The following is an 18,929-nucleotide window of genomic DNA, read 5'->3' as shown; positions in this document are numbered from 1 at the left end:
TTATACATGCATGGAATATAATTTTCTCCATATCAGTACCTGGTGCTTCCTCTTTCCCTCTCTTCCTCCCCTGCTCCCCTTCCTCTACTCTACTGGTCTTCCTTCTATTTATTTATTTATTGTATTTTAATTTGTGCTTTATAGGTATACATAAAGGCGAAATTTACTGTGCTATATTCATATATGTATGCATCATAATTTTATCATTTTCATACTTTCAAAATTTTATACTTTCAAAAGTAGCTTTCCTTTATTCAATTTCTTCTCCTTCTTCCACAATCCTCTTCCCCTACTCCATTGATCTTTCTTCTGTTTTCATGGGGTCCCACATTTTTTCACCTTATTTTGCTCTTTCTTCCACTTGTGAGAGAAAACATTTGACCCTTGACTTTCTGCATCTGGCTTATTTCACTTAACAAGATGTTCTCTAGTTTCATTCATTTACTGGCAAATGCCATAATTTTATTCTCCTTTATTACTGAGTGAAACTCCATTATGTAAATATATACCACATTTTCTTTATTCATTCATCTGTTGACAGGCATCTGGGTTGGTTCTATAACTTAGATGTTGTGAATTGCACTGCTATAAACATTGGTATGCATGTATCACTATAGTATGATGATTTTACTTCTTTTGGTTAAATATCAGGAAGTGGAATAGTTGATCATATGGTGGTTCCATTCCTAGATTTTTGAGGTGTCTCCATATTACTTTCCAAGGTGGTTGTACTAATTTAAAGTCCCACCAACAATATATGAGTGTATCTTTCCCCCATATCCTGGCCAGCATTTATTATTTGTATCCTTGATGATTGATTGCCATTTTAGCTGGGGTGAAATGAAATCACAATATAGTTTTGATTTGCATTTCCGTGATTGCTAGGGATGTTGAACATTTTTTCATGTATTTGTTGTTCATTTGTATTTCTTTTGAGAAATGTCAGTAAAGCACCTGAAAGCAAAGTGAGGAAATCATCTCATTATGGGTAAGTATAATGAGAAGCTCACCCAAATTTCCTTTGAAAAAAAAAAAGTATCTTTCCTTCTGTACTTTTAGGATTTCTTTTTCTACACTAAAATGCACTGTGACTCTCCAAAAGGGGACTGGAGAGGAAGGAAATCATTTCACACTCCCCTCTCTACACCTTTTTTACCACAGAATTTTATAATGTTTCCAACACTGGTTCCTGGATGGTGTGGAAAATATTACTTATGGGTACATATTACTATGCATAAAAATTATACACAGTTTTTTGTTGCCAAATATGCTAGTTGTACAGTTGTGGTATGTATTTATTATTAAGAACTGTCTTAGCTGATAAATAAAGGGATTAGATAAAATAGAAAAAAATGTCATAAACTGTGAAGATGCCTGCCAAATACTCACCCTCTCCCTACATTAGCTCCTCCCACTGAGCTTGAAATATATTTCCCCTCCACTGTGGCCTTATGATTCGCTGTTACCTATATAATATGATGGAAACTATGTTGTACAAGTTTTAGGTCCAGCGCTTAAGAAATCTGACAACTTCTGCTTTTACCTGTTCACAAGGCAAAACCCATTTTGAATCATAAGGTAAGAGAGAGGCCCAGCCAGCTCACAGTCACCCTTGTTGCTCTGTCCACCATGTCATCAGAGCCATCTTGGATTTCCAGTTCAAGTCAAGCTTCCGGAGGAGGACAATCACTCAAGGGATCCTAATCAATACCGTATAAGAGGAAGAACCACCACTGAGCCCAGCTAAACCTGAAGAATCAAGAAAAATTAAATAGATAACTAAGGTAGTGTACAACAGTACCTAAACACTGAGGTAGGAGGTAAGCACCCAGAAACGGTATTGTGTGAAATATAAAATAAAACAAATAGTCAAGAAAAGGAAGCTCAGTGAAGATGGATTGGGGAGGACCCAAACCAATAGGAGAATAGAAACTTTTTTTTTTTTTTTTTTTTTTTTGCAGTGCAGGAGATCAAACCCAGGTCCTCATACATGCTAGGCAAACACTCTACCACTGAGCTATATACCCAGCCCCAGTATATAAGCTCTTATCCTGAGTTAGGATTTAATAGCTAGGATTATTATTCTTTGTGTGTGCTTCCCTTAGAATTTAGATGATAGAAATATTCATCTGAAATGATTTCAGTAGTTTCTTGGACAACTTCTGTGAAACTAAATTTTTAATTCATTTTAATTTTAATTAATTTACATGTAAATTTAAATAACATGTGGCCTCTGATAACAATATTGGATAACATAGTTTACTATATCGTATGTCAGACTTCACCCTGATGAAGGGACAAGAACCTCCAAACTTTCACCCTTAAATCGTATCTTTGCGGTGCTCATTCCCCTTAGAATCTGAAAAGAACCTTACTACTTGGACCTACCTGAGTCCCAGAAAGCTGTTCAAAATCGTCATATATCTCTTGACATCTCCAATGCAAATCCAGGAATCAGAAGCAGTATCCCCCTTTGTTGTGTTCTCTGATAGAGAACAGAGCGTTACAACTTTAAAAAAATATTATTCTTTTATTCTAAGTCTCTAAAGTCTTGAGGTAAAAGCATCTATTATAAAAGGAATTTCTAACGACTTTAATTAGGGTAGTATTCAAACTCAAAATCCAAACCCAAACTTGTATATATGTATACTTGTTCTCCAAACTTCTTTCAATGTAGAAATAGCTTGTCTGGGTGACCTCTATTAACCTCTTTCAGCAGCAATAGGACACATTTTGAGAATGCTGTTTTAGAAAATTGCAGAAGAATTTTTATTAAACAGGGATAAATGTCATAATGAAATATTGAATACTTCAACCATGAATACTACATGATAACTTTCCAAAATCAATTCCATTTCCTTAATTACAAAATTAATCATTTGAGATTATTAAACAAATATGAGGCAAGATTAAAATGATGATTTTCATTTCCTTATAGGTTAATTTTTAAATATTTAACAAATATAGAATAATATCCTTCTCAGTGAAGGCAAGATTGTAGCTGAGATTTAATTTAATTATATGATAACTGGGTTCCAAAATTTTCAAACAGTTTTTAATGTCCCTACCTCCTGAAGGCAATATTGACATTTACATGAATATAATTATCATTTTTCTATACCTACCTGGAAATGAGCCATGATTTTCCAAAGAGCCAGGAACAAATAACTATTTCAAGGACTTCTTTTTGCTAGAGAAAGTAGAATTTGTTCTGCTTCACTGTCTAATTTAATACCACTGAAATTGAAAATATGTTATTTCAGCTAACATCCCCAAAAGACTCTCCTACCTCTGGAGTTTGTTCCAATTGGATCATCAAATTAAGATAAACCAGCTAATTATTCCAACAGCTTAAAGATCTGGTTAAAATGTAAGAAGTTGTTTCTTCTCCCAAAATCCTGTTCATGGAATTTTATTGTTGATGGCAGTCCTCAAAGACTCTTCTCCTCCAGGGTTCCCTCCTCAGTGTACATTAAACTGCTGGTGAGGGGTGGCTTTTATAAAATGCAGATTCCTGAGCTCCTGCTCCAGACTAATCTCAGCAGGGAAGAAGGGAAGTAGAAGGACCAAGAAGAAATATCCTTAAAACCACTTGGACGATGCCAGCGACTCTTATGACCCTGAGCTGGTCCATCCTGCTCACTTTACAGATTGGGAACTGAATCAGGAGCCCTTGCCATTTCATTTCTTCTCCATGACACCATCAAGACTGGAGCTGTCTAAACAAGCTTATATGTAGGACTTGTAAGAGGAATGTCTTCAGGGTCATATCAGGAGGGGAGGGAGACAGTGAATGAGGGGGAAACTGACCTCCCACTAGGGCACTACTCCTATCTGTCTGCGTATTGAGGTTTTTCATATTTTGTTTGAAAAGAAGGTTGCTCTGCTAAAGTATGCCAAGTCAAAGAAATCAGTCCTTGAAAAATGGGAACAGGATGTGAAAAATGTCCGTGTCTGAGATGTTTATCTAAGTAACTTAGGAATCAGACGCCAGTTATACTATTAATAAAATGTGAAAACACTTAGAAGAACAGAAGAGTGTTTATTCTTAAGTCACAATTGCTTTTCAGGTGTTTGATGAGCTCTAAGGACATAATGTGAGCTCAGATATTTGTACCCATGAAAATATGTGTGGTAAATAAGGATCTCTGAACACAGTACAAGTTTTGAAATTTTGTAAAAAAAATATTTGCAACTGACAATTCCTATTATATGTCCCCCCCCCATATATAATATTAAGTGCGCATTGCCCTGGCCCATGGTTGTGCCTAATGTGGAAAATTTAGTCTGTTTGCAGATCTTGGGGAGGGCTCTGGTCCTTGGTGCTTGTCTGTCCTTGCTTACATCCTCTGAGATAACCTCTTTCCCACCTAGCCTAGGGTGGGGGTTATGAATACATGCAGATCCCTTGCAATCCTGACCACAAAGCTTCTCAGGACAGCTTTCTACCAATGCCCATAGTCTGGACTTTCATAGTCTGTTCCTCCCCCAGTCTTCCTGGGTTTCAGGGACCATGTGAGAGTGTCTCTGGCTCCTCTGTTCAGTCATCATCCCTTCCACCATTTCTCTTCTATTCTCCATCACACTGTCAGGAGGAGGCCCATGATGCTTGCTAACCTTCCTAGCTCCATGCTAGAAGTGAGGCTCAGCTCTTCTCCACTGCTGGATCCCCAGAACTTTCTGGAAGACCAGCCCCAGCAGTGGGGATCAAGGTAGAAGGTCCCTCTCAAGAAAACACAAGTGTTCAGTGTCAGTCTGTGGTGTCTTTCCTAAGGAGATGGTAATTGAGAGGCACAAAAACTGTCTTGAACTGAGCACATTTTGTTCCAGAACTGTTACTGTATTATGAAACCTTCAGCATCCAGGCTCTTGCAATTTTAAACACCTTTTTTTTCCAGGCAATTGTTTATAAAGGCCTATTTTAAGACTCCAGTGCAGAGAATTGAGAGCTTATTCTTCCTTTCTCTGTCATCTCATCACAGAAGCTGCATCAGGGGAGGTGAGGAGAGCCACAGGACATAAAAGAGGACAGAAAAAACACATCAGTGAAGGCATCCACATTGTGCTTTTTCTACATATGCATGTTGCTCCAATTCTGATCAATTCCTTGACTTCCCTTCAAAGTTCATCACTGTCTTCATTCTTTTTTCCTTGTTGCATATCTTGTCTAACCATGACCTGCTACATAATTTGGGGACTGTCTAGTGAAAAATAAAATTTGGGAACATCTTGTTAAAAAAAAAGAAACTATTATGATTTTCAAGACAGCTACAATGCAGCATCAAACCAAGCACAGGTCCCTTCTGAACACAGTGACCCTGGCCACACATCCCATACCATGAAACTGGTCCTGTTTTTAACCTTGCCTTGATTTCACTGGAGTGTTGTGTATGATCAAAATAATTTTTAAGACAACCTAAGTTTCCAGCAATAGGAATTCATAATCTAAATTATGGAATATGATAATATGATGACTATAGTTTTTAATAATTAACTGTCATGGAAAAATGTTATGATGCTGTACATTGGGAATGTTAATGTGACTACACCCCAGGGTCAGAGAAACAGCCCTGTCCACAGCTTAGCTACCAGAAAGGTGGGGAGACCCTCTCACCCTCCACTGAGATTGATTGGCTAAGAGATGAGTAACGGGTCCAAGAGCAACAAATCAGTAGATTTGTAAGTTGCCTATTATCTGTGTGGTCTTGATGGAAAATGAACAAGGTAAGCTTGAAATACATACTATAAACTCAAGATACCATGAGATAACAAGGTCAGAATCTCAGTTAAAAAGTCAAAAAGTTGGGTTGAATCTTGAGAAACCACTGTAAGAAGCAGTAAACCGAAAATGTGGAGGAACAAAAATTAAGACTAAGTAGACAAAGTCATTTGGAGGCAATGCAAAAAGAAGACTGGTGGAGAACAGCCAGCCATGTGGTCAACACAACTCTGCAGCAAGGACTTGGATCCCCTGTTGCTGAGGTCTTGAGAGCTCCTTTGGATCCTGACCCACACTCCAGTCCCTCTCCCCCAGGGACCAACCCTAACTTTAGTTCCAAGACAATGTCATTCAATATCTTGTAAATCTGTTCAATAGTTCTTTGCACGGACTGGCCTTAGTTGATCTCTATTTTGCAACTGTAATGAAGGCGTAAGTAGCTTTCAGTCTGATTTTATTTTTTTAATACATGCTTACACTACAAGGTGTACAGTTTCATAGAATCTTTACAATCTTGGCCACATTTTATCAAGGGAGGCTAAAGAATGCAGAGGTTGACTAAACCAAGGTGTTAAGTAGGTTCCTTCATTTTCCTAACCTGGACATTTTTGGAGATAAGTTCACCCTTACACAAAACAGTATAATGAACATTATCCGTTCTATCATTCCTTCCCGTGCCTCTTGCTCAGATTATTCCTATGCTAACACTGGGGGTTCAAGTTTCAGTTCTGTGGTACTCCTCTCTTTTCTGTCATCCCAGTGTATTCCCCACTCCAGCGACAGTTATCTTTCCTATGCTACAAGCTTTCAGAAAACTGTACCCCCTTCCATTCAGTAATGGCATATTACCCAGAAATAATTCTGAGTTCTACAGCATTCACTGGTAGTTAGTGATGTTTACTTTCTGAGGGTTAGCAAGAACTCTAGTTGTCCCATTATCTTAATTTAAGAAGATCTTAAACTGTCCTGGTAATCTTAGGGACTGCTGTGGTGATTAAAAGAAATATTTGGTGGCTATGTCTTCATTGACTGTAGTCCCACTTGGCATAAAGTGGACTTGTGCAAAACATTAGAAAAAAATTAGTTCTACGAAAAAAATTTTGTGGAATTCTCCACCCAAGTAATCTGATTCCTGGCATTATCTTCCCTTATGTGTCTTTGAAACTTCTGAGCTATGTATCTCATACCACTAGAGGAATTCTCCAGGCAATGTTTGGAATTAGCAGAAGTAAAAAAGAAAACCGTTTTTGGTAATGGAATGAGACTGACTACCTTTTACCTTTCAATGGAGAAAAAGTCAGGCCAAGTCCACTTATTATCACCAACGGCAATAAAGTAATTATGTAACCTAAATTAAGTAATTCAGCCTCCTAAATACTCCTCTTCCTCCTCTTCCTCCTCCTCCTCCTCCTCCTCCTCCTCCTTCTTCTTCTTTTTTTTTTTGCCACACTGGGTATGGAGTTTGAGCCAAGGGGCACACTACCACTGAGCGACACTGCTCCATTCCCATCCCTTTTTATTTTGAGACAGAGTCTCACTAAGTTGCCAAGATTGACCTTAAATCTTCCTGTCTTAGCCTCCTGAGTCTCTGGGATCAAGAGGACCTGCTAGGCCACCATGCCCACTTTCAAATTCTTTTCCACATAATAGTATGTTTCTTAAAGAGTGAGCCCTGTCCAAAATTGCATTCAATATGTTTCTCCAGACATCAAACATTCTAGTTTTAACTTATTTGTTTCTGATGTAACTGGGAGGCTATATATATAATTCTAGTTGCATAATGAAAACCACATGCCAAGAACTGTTAAAGTCACAATTCCAAAAGCACCCCTCCAAATATGCATGCTCGCTTCCATTATCTAAATAATTCTTCAGTGGTTCAGTGCATCCTTACTAAGATATGCTTACTACAAAACCCTTTTTTTAAATGTTGGATGATACTGATGGCAAAGAATTCTGCCAAAAACATTCAGTAGCCCAGGTATAAGGCTTGCCTGAAGCACACAATTGGAGAGATTCAGACGTCATTTGGTTCAGTTTGATACACTTAACCCCAATATAAAATTTCCAAGAAATTGTGGAATCCTTTGCAATATTATTTTCCTATGACAGTGGAGAAAAATGCATTACTTGCTCCTACCAATTTTCCTGGACATATGTAGTAATAACACATGCACTGAAGAGTAGAATAACTATGGCAGTTTGAAAATATGGCTGCAAATTCTTTGATACTCACCCCACTGAGAGGTGGGGGATATCTTTGAATTTGTCAAATTGTAACAGCTTAGACAAATTGAGCATGGCAGAAGGGATGCAAAGTGACTTCTAAAGCCAGGTCATATATGGCCACACAGCTTCTGCCTTGTTTATCAGAACATTCTTCTTGGATCTCTGAGCTACTGTGTAAGATCTGACTACCCTGAGTTTGCCATACTGGAAAGGCCTGGGGAAGGCACTCCAGTTATAAGTCCCAGCAGAGTCCAATCTCTCAGTCAACCATCACAGCCAAGGACACAGACTTACTTGTAGGTGAAGCTGACTTGGACCATCTTGACCAGCCCATTTTCCAGCTGTGTACCATCAAGTAAACAGAAAAATCTCCCAGGGAAATTCCACTGAAATCTTGACCCACAAAATCATGAGATGCTATTTCAAATCATCAAGTTTTGGAAATTTCATTTTACAGCAGTAGATAACTACAGGCAACTGCATCATTAGTTTAGTAGGCACTGATTGGTTGCAGCTTAACACTCTGAGGCAAAATAGTCTACTTGACAGACAAGAAACTGCACCAGGGTCACACAGTAATGCAGGGCTACAGCCTGCTTCCAGAGATCACTGAGAACTGTGTGTTCTTTCTTCACCACATCTTTTCATGTTGATCATGAAATTTTTGAATTCAGATCTGAAAAATAATTGAGCCAATTGGCTTTCCATAAAAAATTAAAAGGTGACTCAAAGCTCATCCTGGGAAAGGAAGTAGTTTGGGTAGAATGGGTAAGTGGGAGGCAAGGGTGGGGGTGTTGAGGACTGGCCCTGTCTCAAACTAAGTGTTCTACTTTCAGCAGTCATAAAAGAATGTTGGTATTCCACTTAAGATACCTTTTGGAAAAAAAAAAAAAAAGTTCCACTACTAAAAACAAAAACTAACAAACAAAAAAGCTCTTAAAGTAGTGATATAGTCCAAGTTCCTAATTTTAAAATTAAAAAATCATGACCTGATAAGCAAAGCATTTTGCTCAGTATTATAATCTACTTATTAGTCAACCTTTTGCTGGATTTTGCTATGTTTATGTACAATTAGCCTACTTTATTAATATTAGTAATACCCAAGAGTTAGGTGGATCAATTTATCCAACCAGTATTTACTTAGGTAGCAGTCTCCACACCAGGATCTGGTGGTGGGTGTTGAACATGGTGGGTCTCATCAGGGTTATAACTGGACAGGAAGTAATTACCAATCAATAATTCATGAACTTCTTTTATACATATGTGTGTGTGTGTATATATATACATATATATATATATATATATGTATATATATATATATATATATATATATTTAGATGTCAGTGGACAATTTATTTATTTATATGTAGAGCTGAGAATTGAACCCAGTGCCTTGTACTTGCTAGGCAAGTGCTCTGTCAACTGAACTACAACCCCAGTCCTCATGAGTTTTCTTTTTATTAGTGATTTCAGCTTCTCCCCATCTAACTCCTAAGAAGACCTATCAATAGAGAAAATGTCAAAAGTAATTTCACTTAGTCACTTGCTGAAGACAGAAGTCAAGTTATAACTAGGGGAAAGAAAAGAAGAAGGAAACTAGAATAATCCAGAAAATGCATAATTAGGCCCCCATTAAGCAGTGTAGGGTCACACATATAAGAGAAAAAGGCAGTATAGGCTTTTAAAATTACTACAAAATTGCCAAAATGCACTTTAAAGGTTATGTTGTTTATTCAATTTTGTCTGAGAATATTGCTAGAAATTTTTGCAAGTACTACATTATTCAGGTAACATTTTATATAACACTCCATAAAAAGATCAAACTAAACACAAGTAGGAGTGAGGGATGTATTTCAAAAAAGAAATAGGCCACTTGAGAGGATATGTGGACGTGGGTGATCTCTGAATTTCTGTAGGTATAGAGATAACAAGTCAAAATATCTCATCAGTTAAATCATAAAAATCCAATCCCTTCAGGCAAATCAATTCTAGAACTTGTGAACCAAATAACTCTTTAATGACTGAGTTAACACATTGGAGTATTTATTTTTAAAGGTGCAAAAGGGGATATTTTAGACTTTCTATTTTCATTTTAATTTAAATAGATAAAGGTTCTGCTTCAACTCTTGAGAAATTCCAGCTGTAGTTGCAATTTTTTTTCAATTCATTCTCTTTCTTAAGAGACTATAGTTTTAGTAAAATCATCTTCAATTCATCCACAAACTCTTTACTTTTTACGATCACAATTTGAACCAAAAAGTATTTTTCTTTTTTAGTAGAGAAAAACTCATTCATCTGGCATTGTCAACAGAGAATGATGTGTCACAGCACACTAAAATTCTAGAGTGATCATTTTTATTATATATGAATTATTGGCTTTCACATCTATAAAATATAAACAAAAATATCTCACACAAATTTATTCTGATGATTAGTTAATCTTTGGTGATTCAAATGGCATAATAGCATCCCTAATATAAACATTTATTCTCATTATCTTAATAATAGATATAAATGATGACAAATACTAGGCTAGGTCTCTGCTAATGCTTGGGGAAAGCTTTTAAAATCAATCTTTAATGTGAGCTTTTTACTTCCATTTGTCTAAAAAGCATCCTTAAAAAATTTACGCATACATCTTTACATACACTTATCTATCTCCCCAATCAGAGGTGAACTCTTTGTGAAGAGTTCACAAAGCCTGAAGCTTTATGTCTTGAAGCTTTATTTATCAAGCTTCTCACACAGCAGCCCAGCCCAAACATGGTACTCAATCAATGTCCGTTGGGGGAATAGATAATAAACAGGACTTCACAGCATTTGACTTATATTGATTAATTTTGTTTTGTTTTTCATAACAACCTGAGGAGTGAGGAAGGTCAAGTGGAAATTGGGTATTTGTCACTTTTACAGCCAGTTACAGTGCTGGAACCAGGACTCGACCTTTGCCAAGTCCTGTCTCCTTTCCATTCCCTACCCACCTCCAAGAAGGAGAAAATAAAGTTTTCAATGTTTTGTTGTTATTATTCTAGCAAAGTAAACATACTGTTTAGTGTGTGAGTTTGTTCATTCACTCATTCTCTAACACTATGCCTTTTCTTTTCCATTTGCTTCACAACATTAGAATTTGTAATTCCATACCTATGTGTGTATGTTTGTTGCCTCCTTTCCAACCAGACTGAAAGTCCACAGGGCAGGGAGAAGGTCAATTTAGTTACCATGTAAGTCACCCAGAGACCAGCCTAGCACCTCCTGTATAGAGGTCATTCTATAAACATTTGTTAAGTATTTGTTGAACATTACAGAAATTGTTTTCATTCTGTCCTCCATCTCCAAGTGACAGTAATATCAAAAAGCATGGTCACCTTGAGGAGGAGGTGGCATTGAGTAAATGGCATAGTCAGTGCTAGAACTGGACACCCAGGACCCTACCTGTGCATGCTGACCACTCTGAGAGCCACCAAGGAGACATTTACCCTCCCTCATATATTAGCTGTTTGTCTTGTTCAGATATTGTTTCTAATGGAATTTGTTGTTTTCTTCTGCAATTGACTTCCTACATAGAAAAAATAAAATTTAGAATCTGTTTTACCATTTTCTAGATGCTTCCTTCAATTATTTTAAATGTTTTTTTTAACTTTGAAAGTAAAACTATACTTGATACAAACCCCTCAAACAAATAAATATATAAAATAGATCTCTTCCCCCAAATTGGTCCTGTTTCCAAACAAAAACTCTATTCATTTCTCATATATCATTTCAAAAACATTCTATTCAATTTACTCTGTGTGTGTGTGTGTGTGTGTGTTTTCAAGGTAAGCACTTTTAAAATGTAATATATGTGTCTTTTAAATGCCAGTTTTTAGAATACAACTACAAAAATGAGAGAACTCCAAGAGGCAAGCACAAACTAGGACCATCTTGAGCCAGTCCTGACATAAAGTCACCCAACCTTGAAATTTTCCCCAAACCCTAGGAGGGTACATCAAGATTGTAACCACAATAAGAACCTGGTTTGCTGAAGTGTCCCACAGCTCTACCCTTATGCTTTAAAGCTTAATCTATGATAAAAATTTTTCCTACTCACCACGGAAACAAGAATAATTAAGATGATATTTTTATAAAACAAAACGGATTCCATTTAAAGATTTGTATCTTTTATTTTGCGAGTATGTCTTTCTCATACTTTTTATTACTTGTCATTTCAAGTATGTAACAGTCATTTTTTTTAAAGTTTTCAATGTCACTTCACTTTGAAATGCATACAATTACGAAGAACAATAACCCACTAGAACAGGCCTGTAAAAAAGTTTGGAAGTAGGTAACCAAGGACTGCCATCCAAGTTCAGTGATGTCATCAAAGCCCCCAGCTCTCTTTGCACTCTGCCACACATGGTGCGATGGTGCCTGTCCTCCCTCAAGTTAGCAAGACAGCTGCTGTAGTTCTAGGTACCTCGTTTAAATTCCAGGCAGGAAGGGCCTTCTATCCATAATGTTTAGTGGTTGTCTTTTTGTTTTTTAATTTGACAACAGAAGCCCTCCATGGTCGACATCCCTTTACATTTTACCAGACCGAAAAAAGGTCACATGGCAATCTTTAGCTCAGCCACTGACCAGTGAGCATCACCAAAGTTACAGAATTCTTTTTAAAACAAATTCCAAATCATGTCATGCCTCATTCAAACCCTCGATTGGTTTTCTGTGGCACTCAGGATAAAAGGGAAAGTGCATGAGGCCCTACTCAGATCTCTCCCACTCTGCTTCTTTGTTCCCTGTCTGATCGTGTCTACTTCTCTCTTCTCTGTGCCAAATGCCTTGGCCTCTTTGCTGTTCTTTGGACACCACCTGCCTTCTCCTCAGTGCTTCTGTACTTGTGGCCTCTTAGTGCCTCATGAGGCCATTGCTAACCATTCTCTAAAACAACAGCTCAATCCATTGCTTCCTGTCTAATCTTGCTTAGTTGTTCTCCACAGCTCACCATCTGGCATAGTCTATTTGCTTTTGCATTTAGTTACTATTTGTTTCTTCCCACCACATTATGGTTGTCTTTTAGTATCCAGCAACTGATTTTGGAACCTCACCCCCATACCAAAATCTGTGGACACTGAAGTCCCTCAATAAAATGGTATGGTATTTGCCTATAACATATAGGCATTTTCCTGTATATTTTAAATCATCATTGGATTACTTACAATACCTAATACAATGTAAACAGATGTTATACTCTATTGTTTAGGAAACAATAACAAGGAAAAGTCTGTACCTGCTCAGTACGACACAATTTTTTTCCAAATATTTTTGATCCATTGTTGACAGAATCTGAATGTGGAACACACAGATACAGAAAGCTGGCTGTCTAAGCTTCTTGAGGTCAGGAACTTTGTTTTGTTCACTGCAATATCTCTAAGGCTTAAAACTAAGTCTGATTCATTGGGTAATCTATTAAAAATTGTTGAATGAATGAACTACATTGACTTCAGTGTAAAGTCATACAATTCACTTTTAGGTTTAAAATAGATGCCCATCTTTCCTGAGATCTAGGATCTCTCCTCTCTAACTGAAAGAGTCTGACTGTTAACAGGAAGAGGTAGGGAGGAGGAGGTGAAATGGCTTTTCCACCTTGACTTCTTAGCTGTCTGCCTTCCCTGCACTCCCTGAGAGCTTCCGCTTCCCAGGGCTACACTGTGGGCAGCTCCTTCTCCACAGCCCATGCCCCTGCTGTGAAAACTGAGATCCAAACAAACAGAACATTCTCCTACACACCTTCTACATGAATTCCTAAGGAGCAAACCATTAATAAATCCTAATGACTACATCAGGCTTAAAAATATATGAGAAGTCACATGAAAAATAGAATAACTTCAAAATTATTTAAGGAGAATTGTTAGAAGATAAATTTTCACTCTATTTTCTTGTTGATTAGAATAAAGTAATCACCACTTGTGGTTAATTAGATTCAAAGAAACATTCTCAAGTATGTTTTTTAACTCTCATGAATTGTTTTTGGTCTTTAAAGTTTATCTCTCAGCCTCCAATTCTTCTCATTGGTTTGTTACAAATTTGTGTGTGATATTAATCTAAACGTGTGTGTGTGTGTGTGTGTGTGTGTGTGTGTGTGTGTTCAGCAGAACAGTGATGAAACGTCTGGACACAACAGCCTTCTGTGCTGCACAATCGAGCAGTAGGTGCACCACAAGGTGGAGAGCAGTCAATGGGGCTATTAGTGAAAGACCAGGGAAAGGACAGATTCCCTGCCTGCAGTGTGCACAGAACATCTGTTCCTTCACATTAGGTGGAATATTGGGCACATCCCAGCATGACAAAACAAGTTCATAGTATGCTCTATGAAAACAAACCCTTTACCCTTGGCAACTGGAACATTTTTGAAATCTCACATAGAACTAAATAACCTCCCGTCACTGTTTCAACATTAGATTTCACAACAGACCTAAAAGTATTTCATACTCGTTTGGTCTTCAAATTAGAAGTAGGAGATGGTTCTCTCCTCCCCTCTCCCTGGCTCACTCCCTGGGTACACATATGTATATATGGATATGTGGTAGACATATATCCCTTAAATCAGTGGGAACTGAGGGCCTGAGTGAGCACCATAGGTGACAACAGCGGTGATCAAGACTCCCAGGTTCCTGCTTTCAGGGAACTTATGTTCTGGTGGGAAGTGATAATAAAGGAACCATCATATAATGAACTAATAAACACACCACCTAGATCAAAGTCTCTAAAATAAATTAAGTGGCATATTTGAAGAATAGAAAAGTCAGTAGGCTAAAGCAGAAGGGAAGTGATAATGTTGGTAGGTTAGGCAGGGTCAGGACTTAGTAAGCTAAAGTAAGGAGACTAGATTTTATTCTATTCATTGCCATATAGGATTCATTTTAGGAATTTATTTTCATTCTCTTCCCCTTTGGTTGTTGATGGGCATTGAGTTGTTTCCAGTGATATACTGAAGGGTCTTATATTGAATTGGTGTGTGTACCTCTCTAAATCCCTTAGTCCCTAAGGTGTTCTATGTTTAGTCATTAAGAATATATTTAGAGCTTGACAACACTTTCTCTCCAATTTAAAAAGCAATGTATGCTCTTTCTTGAAATTTGAAGGGGAGGAAAAAAAAGTCTATGAAGAAGAAAATCATCATCATCAATAAGTGAATCACCCACACATATTAGTTACCTTCCATTTGCCTCTGCAAATCTGCTCTCTACTCAGTTCATATTTACCCTTCTTTGTGTCCCTGGAAACTGACCTGTATGGCTGCATTCACCTGCTTCCTGGCCTTGTGGTCTCCTATTGGATTTAATCAGTGAAAGTCATCTGCAAGAGACTGAAAGGGTAGAGGAGAGAGGGGTTTGGGGATTTATTCTCCTTGTTCACTCCCAGCTGCCTCTCTAGGATTTGGCAGCATCTCTCTGTAAAAGGCCTCAGCTCCTGTTGGACAGCCATCTCACTGTGGTCACCTTCCCCAGATTCTGACAGTCACTCTCTTTAAACCTTCCCCACATCTTTGTAAATAGTCCTTTTGGTAAATGCTCCTCAAAGTACCCAGTCTAAGTGTGCTAACCATACCCTCTCAAGAACCTGACTGATAGACCAGAAATAGGATCTTGTATATTTATTTCCAAGGTTTCTCATTAAAAAAAAAAAAAAAAAAAAAAAAAACTTTATAATTTAGATCAGGCTTTTCTTACTTAATTTTGCATCATAAACATTCTTAAATATTATTTGAAAATGTTATTTGCATGATAATACTTATTTTGTTCACGATTTAAACATTACTGAACACTTGGATTGTTTTCACTTTCTTGCCATTATATAAATAAACATCATGAATATTCTTATCCGGATTATTAATTATTTTTTTAAATGATCTTTCCTTACCCTGAGGTTATTAACCTATTCTCTTATAGTTAGCTTTGAAAATCCTTATTGTTTTGTCACTTTAGACCTACAGTATAACTTGTAGTTGATTTTTCTTATTCACACATACCCAAGCTCTTCCAACACCATTTATTTACATGACCATCCTTTCTCCATTGCTCTGCCAAAGTGCATTTTCATAAATTTAATGTACATATATATGTACACCTCTTTCTGGGCTTTAATCAGTTCTGCTGGTCTGTGTATTCTTAGGGCAATGTCATTTTATTTTGATTAATATAACTTTGTAGTAAATCTTGATACTAGTAGAGGAAGTCCTTCTACCTAGCTCTTCCTTTGAAAATCTGTCTTGGCTATTCATTCATTTATTTTTAGGGGGATATGGGACACTGAGAAGGTTTTTCTGTTTCATTTTAATTTTAATTAAAAAAAACTTATGATGATAGCAAGTTTTGGAGGGGGTACAGTTCTATGAGTTTTAACACAAGTATGGATTCATGGAACCACCAGCCAAGTCAGGCTATAGACAATTCTGCCATCCCAAGAACTTTCTTAGGCTGTCCCTTTGCAGTTACATTCTCATCCACCCCTGACCTCTGGAATTGATGTGTTCCTCTTTGCTAGAGTTTTTTCTTTTTGAAAAAAGTCATAAACAGAATCATGAAGCATAAAACTGTTGAAACTGGCTTCTTTCACTTAACATGCTGTCTTTGTTATCCATCCAAGTGGTTGCATATATCAGTACTTTTGTTCTTTTTATAACTGAGGAGTATTTTGTTGGATGGTTACACCACAGTTTTATTCACAACTGGTTCCAGGTTTTGGGTATTCTGCTATAAGTATTTGTGTATAATGTTTTCCATGAATGTAGCTTTTCATCTTATTTGGATAAATATCTAGCAGTGGAATTGGTGGATAATAAGTGTATTTTTAACTTTTTAAGAAACTGTTACTGTTTTGTAGAGTCGTTGTACCATACTATACACCGTGCTAGGTTCTATCAGGAATATTGAAGAGTTCCAGAGGCACAGCACCTGATATTTGTCTTTTTAAGCTTTAATCTTAAAGTGGCATCTTAGTGTACTTTTTTGACTGATGATAACAAAGATCTTTTCATATGCACTTTTACCTTCTTTATATTCTCTTTGGTGAAGTTTCTCTTCAAGTCTTATGCTCATTTTTTCAGTTGGAGAGGTTATTTTCTTATTGTTGAAGTTTAAGAATTTTTTTTTATACAGTGGATGCACATCTTTTTTGTAGGATTTTTTTGTTTGTGATTTGAAAATGTGTCATTCACTATAATTTTTCTTTTTTTTTTGCTTAAGTGTATTTTCACAGAGTAACGGTGGTGTTTAATTTTGTTGAAGTATAATTTATGATTTTTTTCTTTATGGATTATACTTTTAGTGTTAGGTCTATCAGTCTTTGCCTAATCCCAGGTCATGAATGTAAGAAAACCCACGAAAACCACGCCGGACATGGGAAATCACATAAGGGAGATTATTAAGCAAACAGTGTCTACCTGTAGGGTAAGAGAGAAAATGAGAGGAAAAGAGAAAGGGCGCGCGCAAGAGAAAGTGTGAAAAGCAAGGAGGAGAAAGAAAGTGAGTCGGGGGAGAGAAAGCATGAGAAAAGATGGCAGGGTAGCTATCCTTAAGCAGTTGAATTCCGCCTGGCTAACAGGGGACCAATAATAGAGAAGGATACTTGCAAGCTGACTGATGAATTAATAGCTAGCTAGGATGTTCACAGACTGACAAGTAGTTAGGAGGCAGGGAAATGGCTGCAGCAGAAAGGGTGGGGAGAGCAACTTTCAAACTGACAAGCTAGGTTGTGATGCAAGGGAAAGGGCCAGGGAGCAGCTTTGTATTACAATGAAGACTTTCACCTAAATTTTATTCTAAAAGTTTTGGAGTATAGCACATTTAAATGAAATGAGTCAAGTGATCTCTTTTGAATTAATTTTTTTTTTTTTTTTTTGCAGTGCTGGGGATTGAACCCAGGGCCTTAGTTCTTGCGAGGCAGGCACTCTACCAACTGAGCTATATCCCCAGCCCCTGAATTAATTTTTGATTAAAGTCTTTATGTTAAATTTTAATGTCCTGTGTGTTTTTGTTTTGTTTTTGCCTATAGATGTGTAATTGCTCCAACCCCTTATGTTGCAAGACTAGTTTTTCACCAATGAATTTCTTTTGCATTTTTGTTTAAAAAATTAATCTATTTATATCCTCATCGATAAGAGAATACTACGTAAATTCCAATGCTGCCACAAAATAGAGTACTAGGGTATCATTAAAAGTTGAAGAAAATGAGGAGGAAAATGAATAGAAGAAGAAGGAGAGAGAAGAAGGTAAAAGAAGAAATGTACATACAAAGATATTCACACGCAAGTTACCTGTGAATGAACAAACTAGTTTTTTCTGGGAAAGGGAACTGACTGAGAAATGAGAGAAAAAAAGATTTTCACTGCACAATTTTTATTTGGATTTGAATCACATACATGTATTACCTCATTGGAAAAATAGATGGATGATTTCAAACATGACAGTGGCCTCCATTTATAATCACAGGCTAACGGCCTTGCATGACCTTCAATATCTTGCTTTCTTGATTCTCAGAGGTAAGAGGACAATGGACTGAGTCCTCAAGACAGGTGATACATGTTTTAATAGTTGCCTTTTTGTCAAAAGCAGAAATGTATGTTTCCATCCACCCCAGAGAGGTCTCTGATGTTGGTGCTGCTGCCAAAGATGACTGCAAGCATGCTCATGGCAAAAACTGTAGAAAGTCCCCTGCAGAGAGTGGTCATATCTGTGGTTTAGGGGGTCAATGAAGGGAGGCCCACGTGATAACAAGTCTTACCTTCAAATGTAGCCCAAGTGCATCAATAGCAAATAGCAGAAGCTCAGACAGGTTATACTGACCAGATTGGAGCAGTCCTCTCTGGGGTGGACAGAGGGAAATTTTTTCACAGAACTTCCCTTAATGGTGTGGAATCCAGAAAAGAAAACCACTTTTGTTGGAAAGAGGTAAATGAAGATGAATTATTTTATCCCACTAAATATTAAATTGTAGTAATTTCTCT

The 18,929-nt window shown here is 37.2% G+C and overlaps 1 long non-coding RNA gene across 2 annotated transcripts; it reads right to left on the bottom strand.

Annotated features, from left to right (window-relative positions):
• Positions 1-513: 513 nt before the first annotated feature.
• Positions 514-3,725, bottom strand: LOC124985104 (uncharacterized). Of its 2 annotated transcripts, XR_007108805.1 has the most exons (4): positions 3,290-3,725; positions 2,389-2,485; positions 1,390-1,749; positions 514-954 (listed from the first exon to the last, which is right to left on the bottom strand). It is a non-coding gene; the product is annotated as an uncharacterized LOC124985104 (long non-coding RNA). The 2 variants fall into 2 exon arrangements; XR_007108804.1 differs by having other exon boundaries at positions 514-1,749; positions 3,290-3,715.
• Between the last annotated feature and the right edge of the window lie 15,204 nt (positions 3,726-18,929).

This window comes from Sciurus carolinensis, chromosome 5, assembly GCF_902686445.1.
Source record: "Sciurus carolinensis chromosome 5, mSciCar1.2, whole genome shotgun sequence".
NCBI lineage: Eukaryota > Metazoa > Chordata > Mammalia > Rodentia > Sciuridae > Sciurus > Sciurus carolinensis.
Note: the sequence above shows the minus strand (reverse complement) of the source record. Positions and strands in the feature narration are given on the sequence as shown.